This window comes from Benincasa hispida, chromosome 4 (assembly GCF_027475165.1).
Source record: "Benincasa hispida cultivar pf3 chromosome 4, pf3_genome.v1.1, whole genome shotgun sequence".
In the NCBI taxonomy this organism is placed as follows: Eukaryota; Viridiplantae; Streptophyta; class Magnoliopsida; order Cucurbitales; family Cucurbitaceae; genus Benincasa; species Benincasa hispida.
The window spans coordinates 51689318-51694772 of record NC_143481.1 but is presented as its reverse complement, the minus strand read 5'-3'; the positions used below and the strand labels follow the sequence as shown (position 1 = coordinate 51694772).

General features: G+C 38.6%; 1 pseudogene across 1 annotated transcript; it reads right to left on the bottom strand.

Annotated features, from left to right (window-relative positions):
• Positions 1-554: 554 nt before the first annotated feature.
• Positions 555-3688, bottom strand: LOC120076848 (pentatricopeptide repeat-containing protein At3g29230 pseudogene; annotated as a pseudogene). The gene has a single exon (XR_016528973.1). The product of XR_016528973.1 is annotated as a pentatricopeptide repeat-containing protein At3g29230 pseudogene (transcript).
• Between the last annotated feature and the right edge of the window lie 1767 nt (positions 3689-5455).

Below are 5455 nucleotides of genomic sequence, written 5' to 3'. Positions count from 1 at the left end.
ATAAAAAAATATAAAATAAAACTCCAAAAAGGTCATTTTTGTCGATTTCCCCAAAACAACCAATTTTCTCAATCTTAAATTAATTGAAAAATAATAAGCATAAAGTTGGAATCAGGAGCTCACTTTTTATGGCCGAAAATCTCTGTTAGTGCAAGAGGCTCAAGAGCAAAGGTATTTTTCAGTTGGATTCATGGGCAGCACTTAACGTTGCCCGAGAGAATTGATAGTTATAATAGCTGTTACAAAAATTTCAAATGCCTTCACCAGCCACCATCTCACCTTTGGTTGCATTACTAATTGTTGCAAAATTTCAAAGGCTTGGTGGCAGAGAGGCCATAGGATACTCAAATGTATTGAAAGGTAAAAAATATAAGATCGATACGATAAACTAAATGTTTCGAGGTATTCCTTTTTGAGATCACGCTTAAACGCTAACTCACTCACTGAGATAATGTCTATCTTCTTCCACTCTCCACCCCTCTATTAACAATCAACAAGCATAATAAATTAGTCGATGCAAGTAATCTATTGATATTGATTAGAGAAAAATATGATAATTAGAAGAGTTTGAACCCAATTTTTCGTATTGATATCATGTTTTAGACCACCGATATACCCAAAAGCTTACTTTAAGAATTTAAGGTATTTTTAGTATGTGCTATTATACAAGGTATAATATCTACTCATTGAACTACAAAGACTGGAAAAACTCGAGTGTTTTAGAATGCCAGAACATGAAATAATGCAACAAAAAACCAACCGTGTAGGGTGCTATGTAGAGGCAATAAAAAAGAATTTACCAGAATTTCTTGTTGTAATGATGAATGAAACTAGGAGCAAAATCTTGTTTCTTCCCAACATCTTTGACATAATCGATGATTCTCTCCTGCAAAGCAGATCACCAACGACACTAAAATAGTAAAGTTCACTGTGAAATCAAACATCGCAACTCTGCACATTAGGTGAGAAGTTTAAAATAAAATAAGGAAAAGTATTCAGTCAAAGTCAAGTAGTTAGATGAGGATCAATGAGGGAGGAACTAAAGAATGACTGGGAAGAATGTATTGGACAATGATTCAAAAAAGTGGATGCAAAATTAGGGTTGAGAGAGTTTTGTTTCTAACAGGGGGGCGGGTTTCTGAATGAAAATCAATCTCAGGATTACGAGCAGCACTTGGAAGTTTTAATAGCTTCAAAGACTGCTATCAATGAATATCACAGTGGGGGCTATCCCCAACATTCATCCATCCAGGTCCTAGATTGTAGTTATGATTTGTTTGGAACTTTGAATAGACCGGAGGTTAAATTAGCTGAAACAGCAGTATAACCAGGATGGAAAGATATTGCAGCTAGATAAGACACCATCTCAGACATTCAAAAGCCATTTTCATGTGGCCCGTTGGTTCTCATGATCCCTGCTGGAGTTCCATAATATTTGGTTCATACCCAAATGATCTTAACAATTTCATCAATCCCTTTAAGACTCCATAGATTTCCTTGCTCTGAGAATGCCTCTCATCCAAGGAATAAAACTCAACTACGCTATCATTCACCTCAATCAAGCTACATCCTGGCATTTTTTTGGACCCGGTATCCCTCATTAAAATCTTTAACCGTGCAACATCTTTCCATCTACCAAGATCTCCATAGATATTTGATAGCATGACATAGTTTGCAGGGTTTTTGGGTTCAAGCTGAATGAGTTTTTGAAGAGCTAACTCAGCCAGATCTATGTTTTTGTAAATCCTGCATGCACCTAGTAGAGCAGCCCAGATGACAGCATCTGCTTCCATTGGCATCCTCTTCACAAACTCAATTGCTCGGTCCAAAAGACCAGCTCGGCCAAATAGATCAACCATACAACCATAATGCTCAATCTGAGGCGTAATTGAGTAGTCATGGACCATTGAGTTGAAATAAGAGATGCCTTCTTCAACTAACCCAAGATGGGTACAGGAGCACAACACCCCAATGAAGGTGATTCCATCCGGTTTTTCGCCAGTGATCTTCATCTGGTGAAACAAATTTAATGCATCTACCCCACATCCATTAGTTGCCAACCCACAAATTACAGAGTTCCAAGTAATAAGATCTTTTAAATCCATGCTTCCAAAAACTTCCATTGCATTCTCTATTACACCACATTTTGAATACATGTCTATCAATGCATTTCCAACATAAATGTTTCCTTTAAACCCGATCGTTGCAGCATATATATGAACCCACTTTCCCAAGTCAAGGGCTCCTAATCTTGCACAAGCAGATAGCACAGTGACAAGGGTGGCATCATTGGGAACAACAACGGCATCGGTTAGCATTCGTTTGAAACAACGCAATACTTCAAAGAAACGCCCGTTGTGAGCATATCCTCCAATCAATCCATTCCAGGAGAAAACATTCCGCTCAGGCATCTCTTCAAACAGCTTCTCACAAGCCTCAACATCCCCATTATTTGCATAACCACTCAACATTGTATTCCAAGACATCGTATCTCGGTATGGCATTGTATCAAACAGCTTTCTGGCAGCTTCCATATCTCCTATTTCAATATAACCAGAAACCATAATGTTCCACAGCACAACATCCCGTTCCGGTGCCAAGTCAAAAAGTCGGCGAGCAAGTGCCACATCATTACACAAAATGTAGCCACTAATCATGGAAGTCCACGCAACTATATTTCTCTCGAGCATTCCAACAAACACCTTGTACGCAGACCCAATCACCCTCCCACCAGAGTACACATCGATCAACGTAGTAGCCACAAATTGGTTCCCTTCAAACCCTCCCTTAATCACCTCACAATGTATCTCTTCACCTTCCACAAATGCTCTGATCTTCGCACAAGATTTGAGGACAAGAGGGAACGTGAAGCAATTGGGTCTCACGTCCATGCTCTTCATTTTTGCGAACAAGAAAATCACTTCTCTGTAAAACTCATTATGGAAATACCCTCTGAAAGTTGCATTCCAAAGCGCTACTTTCGGGTCAGGAAAATGATCGAACAGATGGCGGGCATAAGCCATTCGCTTCAGACCAGCCCATGAAGATACCACATTGGGAGCTACATATTCATTGTGTTGAAAACCATGGGTAATAATCTGGGCTTGAACTTTCTGAAGCAGCGCCACTGCCTTACATGATCGTAACAGAGAAATGAAGTGTTCTTCAAGGACCCGGTGGGGTTGCTTCTGGACTGAATCTAACAAGAGCTTCGCTATCTTTCCCGAAAGAAGAATCTTAATTCTGACATTAAAATTCCAAAGGTTAGTTCAATGATCAAACAACATATAATCAAATCACCCCGTCGTGGTGAAGTAGCGCGAAGATGGGTAATCAAAGCTTCCGTGGTCTGACGTTGCCGAAGAATAGGAATGCTTGCGCTGCGTCTACACGCCGTAGCCGTTGAAGGTTCGCCGGCGAAGAGGTACGCACCGTTAGGGGAAGATGGTCGGGGGTGCCAGGGAGAGGAGAAGATGGTGAAGGCTAGGTTTTCTTTTTCCTTTTCTTTTTTTTTGATCAATTTTCTTTTGCACAAAATCTTACCGTCCATTTATAGTGAAGAAAGTTTAAAAATAAATTTAAATTATGTGATTTAAAATTAGAAAAATGAATTTACATTAAATACTTTGTTTGGAACTAAAAAGAATTGAAATGTATGCATTTAAAAGTTGGTGTTTGAATGATAACAGAAAAATGAAAAGAAAGTTAAGAATGTACAAATGTAGGCTTTTTAAGTATGTCCGACTTTGACATGAGGTTCCCAAATTGGGCTATTTCTATGAACTCAGAAGATGTATCTCATTCTTTGGCCCATGAGCCTTAATAAAGATGTTATTTTTCACACAAAAAAAAAAAAAAAAAAGAAATCCCAGAAAATCATGATGTTCCTAACAAGCTATTAAAGAAAATACATTTGTAGACTTGAGATTGATGACTATTTGATACCTAAAGTTTCAAATAACAAATAGTAATTGGTTCTAACTTAAAGTCGACCATTAGTTGATCAATGAATGAATGGCATGACATTGGATGTTGTAATTTTTGCTAATTTTTTTTCATTAATGTGGGCTTATGTGGCTTTTTTCCCTTCTCTCTTGTCATCTCTTCTCTTCCTCTTCTCATGATTTCTTTTCACCTTCTGTTCGATACACCAAAGAGATTAGGCAAACATTGAGGAGGTTAGCTCACATTTATAAACTGATGCAGGTTTCCCATTACTCCAAATCTCACCCCAACACACAACCCAAAATCTATATGTGTGTTGAAGTAGATTCCAAAGACCTATCTTTATCTAGTATACTATGGAAACACATTCATGTAGCATCGAGTAATCACCATGAGTACAATGATCTCGTAGTTTGAAAACTACTTTTAACATGAACTCTTCATTCTCAATTGCTCTATAAAAATCATACTTTTCTCTTATAAAATTATACATAATTATGCATTTCTTGAAATGTCATGTAAGCCTTGAAACTCTTCCTTAAGATTTTTCAAGTTAAAATGAATAAGAAATGATGCTATATGCATGGAATGGGCTTAAGATACTTAAAACTTTAAGCTTGGTTGTAGGTCTTGGAAGTTGATGGGAATGGGCTTTGAATTAGACTTGAGTGGTGTGTTAAAGATGGGGTTTTACCAAAGGAAGAGGTGAGCTATGCGCTCAAGGTAGAATTGGTATAGCCTAAGGTGTAACAAGGTGATGAAGGGAGAAGAATCGGTTCAAGTGTTAAGTTGGGAAGGAACTAAGCTAGGCATTAGGAAGGGTGTCACACACGAAGGATTTAGTAAGGAAGTTGATTGCTAAGCATTGCAAAGAAGGAACAACCATGGGTGGAAGGAATAAGCAAAGAGAATAGCATAGGAAGGTTGGTCGAGCTAGCTATGCATAGAGGTGAAGGAGCCTTGCGTGGAAGGCAAGGGAAGACTTTGGTTAGGCATGGAGATTAGAAGGCAAGAAACCATGCATTGGAGAAGCTTGTCCATGCGTTGTTGAAGTTGTGGCCAAGAGTGAGAGGTCAGTCTAAGGCTTACTTTGCATGTAGGATGAGGTGGCAAATGTAAATTCTAGCCAGGTATTGAGGAAGTGCAAAGTGGGAGCATAGTGGTCAAAATTTTAAGCAAGGAAGACATGCAAATGAAACTATAAATAGGGGTTATGAAGAGGAGCTCGGTTTTCCCATTTTGCTCGTGCAAAGGGAGATTTTCTTCAGTCAAATTGAAGCTTTATGAATGTATAAGAACACCAAAGCTGCCTTGGAAGAATTTGGCCGAGATGATGCCCGAAATTGAAGAAAACTCAAGGTTGGTCTATGTTTCGAAGGAATTGGAGCAAACTGAGGATTTTGGTGCATTTTGAGCATTCGGTGAAATTAGAAGCTCAAATTCTTAGGGCATGAAAGGTGAAGGAGATCAAGAGGCTTGAAAATGGGCTGATGGCTGGAATTTCTAGAAG